Genomic DNA, 18,438 nt, shown 5'->3' on the forward strand with positions numbered 1-18,438 from the left:
CCACAATGCCCAACTGCGATGAGACTACGATGCGATTCTGTTATCAAAGACCGGCGAATACTGTCTGTTGATACTTGCCAATATGTTTGTTGTTTACCGTAAAGAATCAGTAGTCCAGCTACCTGACGACGGTCTGCATCTTTTCGAATGAGGACCAGATACATTAATTATTGATGTCATGAGCATCGATCCTCGTAACAGAGATACGAATAAGTCATGAACCATGTCATCGAGCCTGACAACCCCAGTCAGCCTCCCCGTGATACAAAAATTTGTTACTTAACTGGGAAGGGGCGGCGAGGTAGCCTAGTGGTTAAAGCGTTCGCTCGTTACGCTGAAAACCGGGTTCGATTCCCCACATGGGTACAATGTATGAAGCCCATTTCTGGTGTCCGTGATATTGCTGGAATATTGCTAAAAGCGAGGTCAAACTAAATTCACTCACTCACTTAACTGAGACCTGTTAAAATCCATAATCCCCTCAGAGGACCCAGCCAGATATAAAATAACATAAAAATACATGAAATCAAAATTTAAATATGATGTTTGTGATAAGAACCTCATCACTAAATATGCATGATCATTGACTCCATTACATGAGCTATAGGTTGATTTATTCTTTTTTAACGTTCTGGGGTTTGTGCTTTCATTGTCAACTAGCCGCGAATAGTGAATGAGTGAGTTTAGTTTTAAGCCGCTTTTAGCAATATTCCAGCAATATTACCGCGGGGGACACCAGAAATAGGTTTCACACATTGTACCGGGTCGATTCCGGGTCTTCGGCGTGATGAGTGAACGCTTTAACCACTAGGCTACACCTCCGCCCCTCTCGCCGCGAATAGCCAGACTGACGGTGCGGCGTAAAGCAATAGTCATTCACCGACTCCCGTTGTCAAGATTGTTGTAATAGTTACACCAACGATATAATAATAATAATACACAAGATTTGTATAGCGCCTTATTTGCTTTTTTATAAAAAACACTCTAAGGCGCTTAACATATAAAATACTGTATGGTGATATACAGGTGGTATACAAGTGATGCTAAAAGATGAAACATCTAACACATGGTAAAAACACATACAAGGAGTAACATTCTACACAGTGATAAAACCAGTGATACATTATATGGAATAAGCAGCTTTAAAAAGATGAGTTTTAAGAGCTTTCTTAAAAAATGTCCAGTGAGGATGAATTTCTTAGGCTAATTGGTAAACTGTTCCAAAGATTAGCTGAAATGCTGTCAAAACATCTGTGGCCATACGTTACTGTACGTGTCTTTGGTTGACAGAGACGGGATTCAGATTCTGATCTGAGTGACCTGGTTGGATGATATGGCACAACAAGTTCCTGAAGATAGTATGGGGCCAAACCGTGGATACATTTATAAGCATACATCAAGATCTTATACTGGCATCTCTGTCTGACTGGAAGCCAGTGTAGCTTCTCTCTCACAAGCGTAATCTCCTCACGTCGGCTAGTCTTGGTAATGAGTCTAGCCGCACAGTTCTGCACCTTCTGTAGACGACTGGTGAGGGTTTCAGGTAATCCACAGAGAAGACCATTTCCATAATCCAGTCTAGATGTCACTAAAGCATGTACTAGAGTCTTACAACAGTCTTCTGTGTATCTATTATTATATACGATATTGATTTTACTGCACCTCTGTACGCATGCGTCTTTCCACTTTCAGACGATGTATGTTTCAGTGCTGTTTGCTACGCGGTTGAATGTTTGGTAGTTTTAGAGTAGAATCAATATGTTGCTTGAACCACCGAAATTTGGTACAGATGGTTGTGCATGTCAGACAATGAACGGATAGATAATGCAAGAAACATTTACCTGGCAATACGTGATGGTTGAAGTGCATCTGGATTAATGCAACAGCATTTACGATTAACACGGAAGACCAAACAATCGGCTGCATCGTTTGTTTCCAAGCTTTATGGCGGCGACGGGCTACAGATATCAGTTATTTGTATAAATATTTCATAATTTGGCAACAAAAATAGCTTGTCTACATGCAAATAAATGGGTGAGTGAGTATGGATTTACCACGCTTTCAGCAATATTAAAGCAATATTACGGCGGGGGACACGAGAAATGGGCTTCACACATTGTACCCATGTATGGAATCGAACCCGGGTCTTCGGCGTGATGAGCAGACGCTTTAACCACTAGGCTACCTTACCACCCCCCTGCAAAAGAATGAATGAGTTGAGTTTTACGCCGCTTTTAAATGTATACTGGACAAAATACGTTAGGGATATTGGTATTTTTATGATTGATATTTTATCAGTGTGTCAATGAATAAATAGATCATTACTCATAATTTCAAAAGTTACATATATCCCTAATTATTTTTGTCCAGTATATTTCTATTTACTCCGGCGTTCATCTTCGAAACAAATATATTTTCAGAATTCGCTGCTAGTATCATAATGAGTATTCTCACTCAGTTTCATCTGTCATGTTGTACAATTGGGATCCAACAGAAATCCTGATTCCCAGAACGTATTAATTGGACATCATGCTTGTTTTGATGTCGTACAAGGTTCAAATTTTAGACTCGGACATTTGTTGTCAATATCGTAATAATTAGTATTATGTTTCAAAGAATATTGTTTATTCAATAATAAGAGCACATTTTCGTATGCCGTTGGCAAAAAGTCTCATGGTTGCAACGGGTTCAGTGTTACAGTGGTCTTAATTACTCAGTGGTCTAAGTAGCACAGTGGTCTCATGGTTTTAGTGGTTTTAGTGACGCCTTGGTGAAAGAATCGGAATGCCTAATAAAATAAGGAATGGGTAAATCCAGATGTAGGAAAATTGTCTTACACTAATGCATTTCCTTCTTGAACAATACCACGAATCATAAGTACTTTCAGTTGGAAATTGAGCTGCACTGGGAATAAACTAAGTGGTTTACTTTCTCCTGCCCGTCATTGACATTCAGTTAACAATGATAAAATATAAGAGTTCTGTTTATTGCAAATGTACCGTCGGTGGGATGTTGGCACAAGATAAAATGAGCCTTCCATTCCGGAGATTTTAAAGAATGACGCAGATGTCTTTTAATACCATCATAGCATATGGATCAATATAACATGGACCTTTGAAATTGTAATTGACATGAAATTGACATGTCCTTCTATGGCTGTATATTGACGGGAAACATATGTCATGTATAGATATATGCAACATTTCCGTTTCCTTAACGAAATGTAGTTTCTACTAGCAATATCAACCCGTGAAGATCCGGGTTAGAATTGGTCTTCAGTAACCCATGCTTGTCGTAAGAGGCGACTAACGGGATCGGGTAGTCAGTCTCATTGACTTGGTTGACACATGTCATCGTATCGCAATTGCGTAGATCGATGCTCTTGTTGCTGATCACTGGATAGTCTGGGCCAGATTCGATTATTTACCGACCGCCGCCATATAGCTCGAATATTGCTAAGTGCGGCGTAAAACAACAAACAAACCAACTTTTGAGTTCATTCAAACCGTAGCTTACTGTACCTTATTTATTTCTTCGGTGTTGTATATATTATTTTATATTATAAGTTTATGGTATGCTAAAATTATACAAACAAGGAGTAAAGTAATGTGACCAGTTAAGATGCACATTAACGTTAACTCCTGTATTCGACATAATGCAGACAGATTATTCAAATCCAATTTGCTACTGTTATTATACAATTCTGAAATTAGAAGTATCGGTAAGTCGCTAAGAAGTAGAATTAAGAGGGCACATTAGAGTGCAACAGAAAGTATTTCTATTTTCTGTCAACCTGCATATTTTAACTCACTCACTCACCCACTCACCGAAAACCCACCCAGTCACATTCTTACACCTTGGATTCACGAAATGAGGATAATCAGTCTATAGTCTGTTTGGGTCAAAATGATATCGATGAATCACAATCTAACTCCAAGTCGGTTCATGATCAAACATTCATTTCAACGCAGAATATAATGGAAACATCAGACCAACTCTGGCAAAAAGTTTCACTCACTCACTTGCTCGCTCACTCGCTCGCTCTCCTATTTGATACACGTTTAATGCAATCAGTGCCTCTAAGCCTGCGTTTGATGTCATATTTAATCAATGTTCATCTGTATTACGTGATTGGTGTTCTGAGCATATGTAGCGTATGTAGGCCATACGGAAACGATTACACATGATCAATGCAAGGCATGGGTCCTAACCCCCCTTCTGGACGGGCAGGGGCACTGGGGTAGCCTAGTGGTTAAAGCGTCACGCCGAAGACACGGGTTCGATTCTCAACATGGGTATAATATGTGAAGCCCATTTCTGGTGTCCCCCGTCGTGATATTGCTTGAATATTGCTAAAAGCGGCGTAAAACCAAACTCACTCACTCTGGACGGGCTTTTCCCCATATGAACAGTTGTCCAGAACATTATGCAAATGAATACAAAACCATTTCCATCCCAGTGCGGGGAGTGGAATAAATGAGGTATTTACATGACGTCATCGCGTCTCCATCATTGTCCCCGGATCCGCTGACTCAGCACACTCAGAGACAAGACGCAGTTCCATTACAGCAGTCAACAATGGCATTCAGTGTATCAACTACGGAAAGACGCTCAAATACTACCATCTCTGCCGTAATACTACACCCACCCAGAACGGATTCCACGTTGTTCCGATCACGATCAACCCGTGCAACGAACCGCGTGTCACACCCCGCAACGCGCTCATGCTATCAGTGGACCGTATCAGTATACAGTTATATACATGGTGGCATTGTGCTATAGGTAAAGTAAATTAAAATTATTTATATGAATATGTATTTAATAAAAAATGAAAACCGGGTATCTTTCTGGTCACAAGTGGCAAGGTTTGTACATATTTATCATCATCACCACCATCAACATCATCACCATCATCATCGCCATCGCCAACATTATCACCGTAGTTGTCGTCATCTTCATTATAAATTATCATCGACGTCGTCGTTGTCCTTGCCAACATCATCGCCATTGTCGTAGTCATTGTCGTCGTCATCATCATCATCATCATTTCCCTGTAATGGCAATAAATGTGCCTTTTTTGTAGCGTCTGCGCAGTGGACTTGAGGACACTTATGTTCATGTATTCGAGACTGATCAGACGCTCCAGTACGTCTCACTTGCACTAATTGTTAGGGTCTGAGTCAAGCTGGTGTCGAATGATGAAAATCTCTGCGTCAGAGCTGCCCACCCCGAGGTTCATTTCGTGATAAAGGCCCGAGAGTGGGAGTTTGGAAGACGTCAGAGATCACGGTGATCACGTCCCATTATAACATATACCTAATTTGAGATATCAGATCACAATGACCCCGCACTTGCGGAAACGTGCCGCAGCACCAGAGATGTCATCTCCCTCATAAGATGTCATTCTCTCGTCACTATGGCTAATTTCCTTTCAGCTTGAAATATATCTGTTAAATAAGGAAGAAGGTCGAAGGGGTTCTAACAAGCTGAGAACATATAGACTTCTTAAACATGAGTTTTACACTGACTGAACCTTTTATTATTTTTAATATGCCCAGATGTTACCGTTCAGCTATGGCCAAGTTTGGATGCAGTGTAGCCCCAATAAGAATTGACACTGGGCGGTATGAAAATCTACATGTTAGAGATAGGAAATGTTTTAATTGTACAGATTGTGTCGAAGACGAGTTTCATGTACTGTTTCACTGTGATGTATATAATGATATTAGAGAAAAACATTTTTCATATTGTTAATCCATGATGCGGATTTTCATGTTTTAACAAATGCTGGAACACTTTTGTTGTGTCAAAGTACTGATGTTTTTTACTGCTCTTAATATTACAGAGAAGGAAACGTCTTATACATTCATACATCATTACCAGTTTTATGCATTTACTAACTCTTTATATATCATAGGTTTTAAGATTTTGAAACGACTATTGTCCCTCATTCCTCATATTGAGTGGTTCTGTACTTTTCTTTACGTTCCGTATATGTGTACATGTTAAATATCATGTTGCACAGAAGTGAGACGTAAATAAACAATTGTCTGTGAAATATATCCGCTTTTGTGTAGTGTCAGTTTGACTTCTTTTTAGACCGATGAATTGCTCACTAACACAAAATCTAATAACTGCAACAAAACCACATTTTGGACAGTCACATGAAATCGACAGACCAACTCTCATGATTTGTCTCATAATTTTGGACACCCGAATAAAAACGTTGTTTAACAAATGATCATTATTTTGTTGTCACTTTTCGCTATTTCTTACGAGGGAGGACCACGCGCTGGTAGAACAGCCAGGCGTGCGAGTTGTTCGTGTGAAATTGAAATTTCACTGCACACGCTTGTTGATTGCCTGGCTGTTCTACCAGCAAGTGGCCTCCCTCGTAAGAAATAGCGAAATTGACAACAATGTTTTGGGTTACCAAATTGTTTAATTTGGCTTTGCTAATTTGGTTGAAGAGGTTATTTTTGGAAACATGGTGACATAAACTTGTTTAACGTCACAATATATTCATGAATGTCTTCCTGTTCTAAGAATATAAATGTGTACAACTTAAAACGTGTAATGTCAATCAACGACAGATGCAGATCCGGGTTAGAACTGGTCTCCAGCAACCAATGCGACTGACGGGATCACCGGACTAGGTGACGTAAGGCGTTTTTGACGTCACAATGCATCCACGAATGACTAAGGGTATGAATATATAAAAGTTCCAACGTGTAAAGTACTTTAAAGTTATAGTGAAATCGACCAATGTCGATCCGGGTTAGAATTAGTGGTCAATAACATTCCCTTGTCGTAGGAGGTAGTGGCGGTGTGGTAGCCTAGTGGTTAAAGCGTTCGCTCGTCACGCCGAAGACCCGGCTTCGATTCCCCACATTGGTATAATATGTGAAGTCTATTTCTGGTGTCACCAGCAAAGATATTGCTATAATATTTCTAAAAGCGGCGAAAAATAAACTCACGCATTCACTCGTAAGAGGCAACTAACGGTAACGTGGGTCATATTGCCGAATGCGGCGTTAAACAGCCAACAAATGGTTTTTAAAATGAAACGTACAACTTTATAGATGACAAGTTCTTATGTAATGCATAGAGCGACGTTTCGATGAAGATCCTTACATTGTTATCAAGCTAAAAACAATCAACTTATTTAGTATGTTAAGTCTTTTTGTATGACACCTATTGCAAGTTTGTCGCACACGACAATCTATCACTTGAATCTATTGGGGGTGAAGCCCATTTCTAGTGTCCCTCTGTCGTGATATTGCTGGAATATTGCTAAAAGCGGCGTAAAACCAAACTCACTCACTCACTATCTGGGGTGAGTGAGTACACTAAGTTTGATTCCGCATTGAACAAAATGTCAGTTATATCTCGGAACTTTATCTGGTTCTGAGAGGAAAGTTGAACCCCCTTGAAATGGGCCAACTAAAGTACTGTCGGAAATGCTAGAAAAATGCTTTTTAGCCTTAAAATCTTTATAAAGGTGATAAATGTACTATGTTGTCAATATCTCAACTCGCCTATTGTCTACCTAATTTTTATTTCAATCGATTTAATATTCCCATGCATTTAAAGGGCAGTTTACAGGAGAGAATTTGGTACCAAAACAGCAACTTAAGATTTTTTCAGAGTTCAACAACAGAAATCTGAAATAGTCTTTACATTTATGCAAATAATACAGGAAGTGTAAAATTATGAATTAACGTTTTTCCCAAACAAATAAATGTTGAATGTTTGTGTTACTTTACTTAAATTATTGAATAATTGATGAATAAGTTTCCCGTCATGCATGCACATCTTTATCACAGCATCCACTATGGCCAGTCGATTGTTGCAAAGGTTTATAGTTTTTTTCTGCTTAAAAAAGACAGAGGTAAACCTTTCATTAGTTTAGAAAGGGTTTATTACAGAACTTGTAGAGCTGTTGGCATGTCTCACCAACACGTTTACAATATTGTAAACAAATCAGACAAGACAGGGACCGTTTCAAATGCAAAGGCGGGACGAAAAACCATCCTTGACAACTTTGACAAGAGAGTGCTTAGACGGGCGGTCTACAAAATTTATGAGAAGAAAAATATATATATTCTAAAGAAGCTACACCAGTGACTTCGTTAAAACTTTAGCCAATGTTCACAACTAGATTAAACTGACCGAATTACATCCATATTTTTTCAATGAAATATACTGTTGACATGCAAAACATTTATTAAAACGTTGCACATTTCTACAATCAATCGATAAGATAACACAAGTGATGGGATTCTTTCCAATGTACAGTAATTCGTATGTTCATTTCATCAAAAACACACATACACAAATGATCCCTTACATAACCGATACGTATACTATACGTACGCATATTCAACATTTTGCAGAAAACATCTATTGAGATGACCCCTCGCCCGAGCGTGTGCTCAGGTGTCAATTTCACCTGTCGATACCGTGCATGCTGATGACGTAACACAGGCAATTAATGTTTGTATCAAATAACGTCCCACTACCCCTTATTTTTATAAGTTTTTGGTATTTTCATCAGTAAAAACACATTTTAGAGCATGTCTCAAAATTTATTCCCTCGGTCTACTTTAGGTAGATGTTTCTTGAAGTGATATTTGTTATTTAAGTAACTGTAATACCTCTGAATTTTACATATGAGTCAAAAAGCATTTTTCTAGCATTTCCGACAGTACTTTAGTTGATTTGGCCACATTAGAACATTCTAATGTCTCCTCATGGTCTGAGCGTAGTGTTGGGGCGGTGGGGTAGCATGGTGGTTAAAACGTTCGAACGACACGCCGAAAACCCGGTTCAGATTCCCCACATGGGTACAACGTGTGAAGCCCATTTCTGGCGTCCCCCGCCGTGATATTGCTGGAATATTGCTAAAATCGGCGTAAAACCATACTCACCCACTCTCCCGGAACATATCACGCGGTCCGATCTTTGAAAACGAAATGAGAGCACTATATCACGAACCTTTTATGAAACCGTTTTTGAAATTTTGCACTTACTCTTTTGACACAGCAGGTAGAAAATTTTGAAAAAATAAAACGTTATGAAACATTCACCTTAAACACTAATTCTTTAATAGAAAAGTGATGAACAAAAAATATTTTCACTTCTAACACCTGCAATATCCAATTCTCATTTCCTGTGCGTTATTTGGTATAGTAGGTACAATTAACGCATGCGTCATTATACAAGGCAGCTAATGTCACATGAAGGCATTCCCCAGGAAAAAAAGCTACACATCTTCGGAAAGCACAGGTGACGAATAGCTGTCTGTTTCGATTTCGCAGAAAGTGTGAATACTTGAAAATAGATAGTTGGCGATACGGAACACAAAGAGGTATTGTTGACAATAACTTTGGCCAACTGAGAGAGTCTCGGCGTGGGCAGCTAATATCAGTTGAAGACATTCCTCAGGTAACATGCTGTGTAAGCACATGTGACTCATGGCTATCTGTTTCCATTTCGTAGAAAATGTGAATACTTGAAATAGATAGTAGGCGATATGGAGCACAAAGAGGTGTTGACCAACTGACACAGTCTCGATGTGGGAGTAGTGTTTATACATCTTTATGTGTCACGCTGACACAGGCATCAATAGTCGGGGGCAAGAACGCTGTCATGCGTGACACAACACTGTGACTAACAGGTTTTATAACTACTGACACAGATAGCGAGTTTGGTTTAAACATGATATTTCCGTATTACAAGTGTGGGGAAAGATGAATAATTCACGTATCGGAAGTGTACCACTTTGGACCCAGAGAGATGCTTAAAAATGGGTGTTTGTTGACAGACATATATAGATATGGATATCCGCGCATATGTTTAAATATATGTGTGTTATTGTATACATTGTACATGTAATTAATCTTATATTTCATCAAATGTGGGACACGCACACACACGCACTCACCTGCACACGCACGCACGCACAAACACCCGCACCCGCAAACACCCCCCCGCACGCACAAACACCCGCACACTCACACGCACGCACGCACGCACGCACAAACAAACACAGATACGCTAAAGTACGGATATTACGAACCCATATGGGACCACAAATTCTAATTCGGTATAAACGTAAATTCTTTGAGGGCAGGCATAGGAAAACCAAGGACAAGGAACCACACAGGAAAACATGGAGACAACCACACACAGGACAAGGAATGGACAAGGAAAACGGAAAGACAAGGAACACAAGGAGACACAAGAAGGACACACAGGAATGGAAAAGGACACAACCACAGAAAGAAGGAAGGAGGACACAGGAATCAAGGAAGGACAACACACACAGGAAGGAAGGAAAACAGGACGACACAAGGAAAAGGAAGGAGGAAGGAAGGAGAAACAGGAATGAGGAAAAGAATGAAGGAATGGAGGAAGGAATGGAGGAGGAAGAAGGAAGGAAGGAAGAAGGAGGAAGGAATGGAAGGAAAAAGGAAGAAGGAAGAAGGAAAGGAAAACCAAGGAGAGGAAGGAAGGAACACAGAAGGAGGAAGGAAAATGGAAGGAAAGAAAGGAAAAATGGAGGAGGAAGGATGGAAAAGGAGAAGAAGAAGGAATGGAGGAAAGGAGAAAGGAAGGAAAAGGAAAATGAAGGAGGAGGAAGGAAGGAAGGAAAGATGAAGAAGAAGGAAAGGAGGAAAGGTGGAAATGAGGAAAGGAAGGTGGAAAGGAAGGAAGGAATGGAGGAAGAATGGAGAAGGAAGGAATGGAAGGAATGGAATGGAGGAAGGAAGGAATGATGGAGGAAAGGATGGAAGGAAGGAAGGAAGGAAGGATGGAAGGAAAAGGGAGGAAGGATGGAAGAAGGATGGAGGAAGGAGAAGAAATGGATGGAATGGAGGAAGGAAGGAGGATGGAGGAATGGAGGAAGGGAAGGAGGAAGGAAATGGAGGAAGGAAGGAGGAAGGAAGGAGGATGGAGGAAGGATGGAAGGAATGGAAAAAGGAAGAGGAAGGAAGGAAATGGATGGAGAAAGGAAGGTGGAAGGAAAAAGGAAGGAGGATGGAGGAAGGAAGGAAAGGAGGAAGGAAAGGAAAGGGATGGAGAAGGAATGGAAAGGAAAAGGATGGAGGACCAAGGAAGGAAACGGAGGAAGGAAGGAATGGAGGAGGAAGGAAGGAGGAAGGAAAAAGATGGAAGGGAAGAAAAGGAATGGATGGAGAGGGATGAAAACCCACAAGGAACGGACAAGGAGAAGGAAAACCCAGACACAGGAAGGAAGGAGACACAAGGAAAAAGGACAAGGAAAACCAGGACAAGGAAAACGGAGGAGAAAATGGAAATGGAGGAATGGAAAGAAGGAGGAATGGAGGAAGGAAGGAACAGGAAAGGATGGAGAAGGAAGGAAGACACAAGGAAGGAGAAGGAAAGGATGGAGGAAGGAAAAAAGGAAGGAGGAAGGAAATGGAGAAGAAGGAAAAAAGGAAAACGAGGCAGGAAGGAATGAGAGAAGGAGGAGGAACAGGAAAGGATGGAAGAAGGAAAAACGAAGGAGGAAAATGGAGAAGGACAAGGACACAAGGAAAGAAGGACAAGGAAGGAGGAAGGAAGGACACAGGAAGGAGACAAGGAAAAGAAGGACAGGAATGGAGGAAGACAGAGGAAAAGAACCAAGGAGGAGGAGGAAGGAAAACACAAGGAAAACGAAGGAAGAACAGGATGGAGAGACAAGGAAAACCCAGAAGGAAGGAGGAATGAGATGGAAAAGGAAGGTGTAGTGAAACAAAGCGGAAAGATATGCCAACATTCACCACGTCAACTGTAAACCATGAAACATGCCATACTGACGCATGTCAACAGTAACTACATTAGAAATGTGAATCCAACCATATATAGTCATCTCAACATTAAACAAGTCAAATGTGAAACACATGATATACACACACTCTAACATCCGTCTCTACGCCGTAACATCAGGGACGTGAATCAATTGTATATATACATCTCAATATTAGTCATTTCAACGCCGTGACATGCACTGTTGCCGTTGTGGTGCAGTATGCATGCCCATGACGTCGACGCGCGTGGTCAAGTGTTTGAAATAATGGTTACGATTAACGCAGTGCAATTCATATCGCAAAACACAAGCGCTCAGAGGTTTAAAAAACATTTTTACCAACAGGACTGAGTGTCTGTCATTCAGTTTAAGAAAAAAACTTTACTTATTTTTATGTTAACTATTATACATCTCAAAATACATGTGACTAAAAATATATAGAAGAACGTGAAATAAATTATACAATAAATACAAATTTAACGAGTGAGTATGGTTTTGCGCCGCTTGTAGCAGTAATCTGACGACAAGGCGTGGGAGAACACTAGAAATGGATTTCACACATTGTACCCACGTCGGGAGTTGACAAAAAAAAGTAAAAATTGAGTCGGACTATGATAGCTATTACACATTACACTAGCAAATCACAAAAATATATAAACTCATTATCTATATTTATATCTATTTTTTCAAGCATATATCGTCACTCCCCTCAACCATGAATATAGTAACTTTAAAACTTTAATATAGAATCATAAGTTTTAAACGTACTCTTAAATTTGCTAATTTGAGAATTGTTTACTTATCTCGTATCATAATCATTATAATGAGTTGCTATTTATATTGTTATTTACCTCATCATAATACAAAATATATAATTTATACATGAAGAACCGTTGAACCTTGAGAAACCTTTTGTTCATAAAGCAGTTTTGACCAGCACGAATACCTTGTCTTTATTGGTATTAATTATATATACATTTAGAAAAATATTCTGAATGTAATTATTTTCGAGACAGAATACCCAGTTGCATCCTCAGGCCCTCGTGTCTTTGTGAGGATTAAAGATTAAAAACAATATTGTTTTTGAGATAACCCCAACTCGAAATGCTTCTCAGTACAATACATCATGTCATAATGTACTGTACTGAGAATCATTTCGAGTCGGGGGTCATCTCAAAAACAATATTTTTTATCTTTAATCCTCGTAAAGACACGAGGGCCTGTGGTGGCATCACGCTAACATGGCAACGCATCCTAACAATCCCGAACTATCTGTAGATATGTAAAACATTCACTAGTTAGATCAGCTCAACCTACAAAATGCAAAACGATCTTTTAGCAACCTAACCCGAAAGCATGAGAAACATTGTTCATATAGGTCACGGGTCACGGTTATTTTGGTTATCGCTACCGAAACACGTACTGCCCGTGTGTATAAATAGTAAGTCAGCAAATACAAGCGTCTTCAACCCACTAACCGAAATCGATAACAGCCAGCGGGAATTACTTCCGTGTTAAGATGAGGCGAAAGTACTGTCACAGCCTTTGTTACGAGGCAATGTTAAACGTCTGTGCAAAGGGATCGTCAGTCTTCTCTATCCATTGATACAAATATCATGTAATGAAAAGGGCAATCCAGTGGGTTCCGAAATGGAAAGTTGTAACCACAGTGTCTTGTTTTCAGAAGGTGAATAGGACCTCCAACTGTTAAGAGCGATCTGGGCATTACCGACTGGTTGGATAATGACATGGTTGCGTGCTTTCTTGGGCATGAGAAGTTAGTGCGGGTTGATTATGAACTGGTTTAAGGACATGTGGCTGCAATGCGGTTTGAGGTCTACCGCCTCTCTGGGGAGTATATCAGATAATAAAGTCATATCAATGACTGCAATTGTCAGAGTTCCAGAAAAAGTCATATTTTCTTTTATTACTGTGACGACCCGGGTTAGAATTGATCTTCAGTAACCCATGCTTGTCGTAAGAGGCGACTAACGGGATCGGGTGGTTAGGCTCGCTGACTTTGTTTGCACATGTCATCGTATCCCAATTGTGTAGATCGATGCTCATGCTGATCATGATTATTCACTCACTCACTCACTCACTCATATATTTCCCTTGATACGTCAAACTACAATATATATTGCAGATTCTAATTCATTTATGATCATGACGTCTCCAAGACACGTTTTTAGTAATGGTTAATTTTAACAATGACACCGATTTCGACAAAACAAACAGGACGTGGTAATTCTGTCATTAAAACCCCACCTTATAACACTTGTCGACGACGATGCAATCTAATCTCGAGGAACACACGTGTAAGTATTAAACCTACCGATAGATTCTCTAGGAGTGAGGAGCGAAATGTACAGAATGTAATCTTTGCAAGGGCCGTCAAATAATTTCCGGAACATCTTCAGTTCTTGTTCGTAACAGATCGTTGTAGTACCTGCACCGCATATGAAAATACTAGTCCTTGAGTGAGTGAGTTTTTCAACTATATGTATATCACGATGTGGGGGTGTCAGATTGACGAGTCGCAATCACAGATGTTTTAATTACTTTGATTGAATCGAAAAACGTATGTCGTTCATCGTTCTTAAATTTATCAACGTGGCTGTGACATGAAATTGGATTGTTTTATTCCACGATTTGATAAATTGTCTTTACTTCAGCGAGGATCTCTGTTATCAAATCGAAGAACATTGTCAATGAACGTGTGAGGACGACTTTCATCAATGCTATAGTCATTGACGACAGATATAATTGTTCCTTAACTTAAGCGTTGTATAATTATTATTTTTCAATATACAAATATGTTGTCCTGTAGGTTTGATGGGTTTGTATAGTTAAACATGTTTGATTACCGTGACCCCCACCCCCACCCCTTAACTGTGGACACTGCAAAATCTGACCGCTTTGTCTCGGACCCGATTGCATGGATTTGAAAGTACCCTGCCAAGGGCCATGATTCGTTAAGTAATTCGTTAATCCCGAGTGATTACACAGGGAACGGTACCGGTTTAAGGAGTTTCACTATGAACGACTTCCTGTCTTGTAAAGAAAAATAGCGTATGGTACTAACATATTATACCTATTGTATGCATCGGAATGCCAACCCAAACACAACGAGCAATATCATCATCATGTTTCCATTTCTATACCAGGAAATAGGTGCGACAAGCATTTTTATGCATAAAATCGTTCCCTTTTCACATTTCAAAGCAAAATATGCATCTAATTTTGTTAACAAAGCGTCGTGCTCGTGTTGAAATATAGAAAACGAAATCGATAATCCAATTGCAAGTGTTCTAACTGCTCACACGGCAGTGTGTACTTGTCTTCTAACTGCTTCCTTGTATCAAACGATATGACTCACAATGACCAGCGAAGATCCGGGTTAGAATTGGTCTTCAGCAACCCATGTTTGTTTTTAAAGGCGAGATCAGCTATCGTGTCGATTTGTATATATCCTAGATTCCTATAGCAATGTTCATGAGACCAATCACACGTTTGTCTGGTTCCGACGCTGCAGCGCGCGCACACACAGACACGCACACATTTACTGTAACTGCTACAATCTCCCTGAAGAGTAAGGAACGTAACATGTTGGAAAAAAAGGCATTCTGTTATTATTTATCTATGTGATATTTATGACTGAACACATGTACTATTTTTGGACATATTGTGCGCGTATACACACACACGCGCACACACTCTGAGCACCATGCTCTATATTTTGTGATGCACGGACAGTCAGTGAGTGAGTTCAGCAATATCACGGCGGCGGACACGAGAAAGGGTGAAAACTGGCCATGTAAATGCATCATACGGATCTCACATGGATTAATATTTTCAAAAGAGAGAATTGTAAGGCCGCTATGGATACATGTTTTCATTTATATTTTTGTAGAGCTATACGTTTTTCCTGTGCGAAATTTAGATGTCACACGTTGAAAGTCGTTACTTTCAAAGTATGGTGGCCGATTCGTGACCCAAGTACACTATAATCTCCTTTCGTGGTTACATTTGCTACACAATGCTACTATTTGTTGGGGAAACATAACCTTCCGCTTTCCGTTGAGCGAGATGAACTGTCGCAGTAATTGCCACCATGCCTATATAACTTCCAAGCCAAGGTCAAGGTCACACGTACTTGACACGATGTAAACATTACCGATTAAAACTTTCTCATTTCGGCGTTTATTCGTTTTGCCTTACGGTTATATTTGTGTGACATTAATAATTGATATATCTTGCACTCGCTGATACATTTCGAATAATATATCATACACCGTGCAACATATATGAGCAACTTGACAGGTGCTAACGACAGTAAGTAAACTAAGCGTAAGAGCCAATGGCTGTCACATTCCTTAAGTCAGCTGAACTGAACTGCCCTGCCCAGTCAACAAAAGTTCCACAAAATAAACTACAAGCAATACAGATTTTAATCGTCGTGATCTAACGATAACAAATAAGGGCATACGTGTAATTTAGCAGACAATTAACAAAGCATATATTTTAAAAACACTATATTTCTTGAAAAAAAAACATATTTAAAAGAATGACGTTCATGTCACGCGTGAATGGTATATGTGTTTCACTCATCAGGGGTAGCCGGTGACGTGTTTTTGTCATTCCTAATTTTACATTCCATGGGCCAATGAGGATGTTATACGAGCTTAACTGTGTCGTGCCTGGCACAATTATTCCCAAAGCATCACGCAATATGCGTACTCACAGCTTCAGACTACCTGGTGAGTTTTGATTGGCTGGTGCCAAGACGGAAGACAAAAGTTAGGGGAAGGTTAGACTAACAACTAGTCTCTGAAATGAACATATTGTACTGAAAAAAGTTCAGACTAGGGGAAGGTCTGCAACGCTGTTTTGTATTCTGTTTAATTTTCCAATCCTGGCATGTTTGAGTGAGTGAATGAGTTTAGTTTTACACCGCACTCAGCAATATTCCAGCTATATGGCGGCGGTCTGTAAATAATCGAGTCTGGACCAGACAATCCAGTGATCAACAACATGAGCATCGATCTACGCAATTGGAAATCGATGACATATGTCAACCAAGTCAGCGAGCCTGACCACCCGATCCCGTTAGTCGCCTCTTACGACAAGCATGGGTTACTGAAGGCCAATTCTAACCCGGACCTTCACGGGTACCTGGCATGTTTGTGTTTAATGGGTAAGTGAGTGAGTGAGTGGGTTGGGTTTTACGCCGCTTTTACCAACATTACAGCAGTATCACGGAAACAGTACCAGAAATGATCTTCACACATTTTACCCATGGAGGGACTCGATCCCGCGCCTTGAGGTACCCCACCGTTGTTGTGCCCACGGTATAATTAACAAAAAATATTTTTGCGTTTATCACTTAACTAAAATCAATAAACATATCGGTTTTAATTACTAGCTTATATATCATAAGGCCTAAGACTGAAGAGAGTTACCAATAGAATCGTGTTGACCACACCCTTCATAGATCACGACTAATCTAGCAAATACATACACGCACGTAATTTTGAACCGTGTGCAATCCATTGATTTGTTACACCCTTCCTGTAATGTGACACTTGGTTTCAATTTATCAAAAGTCCACATTAATACCGAGTACTAAATGTCCCAGGTGGCAGTTCCATATGACCAATGTATATAATTGTCTTGATCTCGTTATACCATAATGATATGATATACAAGAAAAACGTGACATGATTAGATTGTTTAAAATGAACCCCAAATGAATGAATGAACTAATGAATGAATGAATGAACATGCAAATACACGAAATGTTTATGGTCTGAATTTAATACAAACGTGATTAACATTTTCATATCCGCTTTTGCCAATATCACTGCGAGGGACACCAGAAATGGGCTTCACACTTTGTACCCATGTGGGGAATCGAACCTGGGTCTTCGGAGTGAAGGAGCGCTTTATCAACAAGACTATCACGTTGCCCGATTGCCCAGGAGGCAATTTTAGAAATACATTGTAGATAATATTCGTTTAAAAGCCACAGAGGTTGTTTCCCTTACGTCTCCGATCCTGTCTTCCTTTTGGGTACAGATGACAATCCAGTGTTTAAAAATGTGAACATATCATTCTTACATCTCAGAAAGAAATAACAGAAATATCACGGTGGTTATCCGCCACTGAAGAAATAAACATTGTTTGGCATGATCGATTGAAATGAGAATTTTTCAGATTTATTATTGCTCTACTTGCGCTCGCGACCCGTGAAGATCCGGGTTAGGATTGTTCTTCAGTAACCCATGCTTGTCGTTAGAGGCGACTAACGGGATCGGGTGGTCACGTTCGCTGACTTGGTTGACACATGTCATCGTATCCCAATTGATCAATGCTCATGCTGTTCATCACCGGATTGTCTGGTCAAGACTCGATTATTTACAGACCGCCGCCATATAGCTGGAATACTGCTGAGTGTGGTGTAAAACTCACTCACTTGTGCTCACCCCTTCAATCAAGAAACATATACATGTACAATGGTGTTCTTTGTAAATTTTCGTTTATCATTGAACTAAAATCAATAAACAAATTGGTTTTAATTACTTGTCATGTGGCTGAAGACTAATTAATGGTGTTACTAA

This window comes from Haliotis rubra, unplaced genomic scaffold (genome assembly GCF_003918875.1).
Source record: "Haliotis rubra isolate DU_JTF1 unplaced genomic scaffold, ASM391887v1 Scf549, whole genome shotgun sequence".
Taxonomy (NCBI): Eukaryota; Metazoa; Mollusca; class Gastropoda; order Lepetellida; family Haliotidae; genus Haliotis; species Haliotis rubra.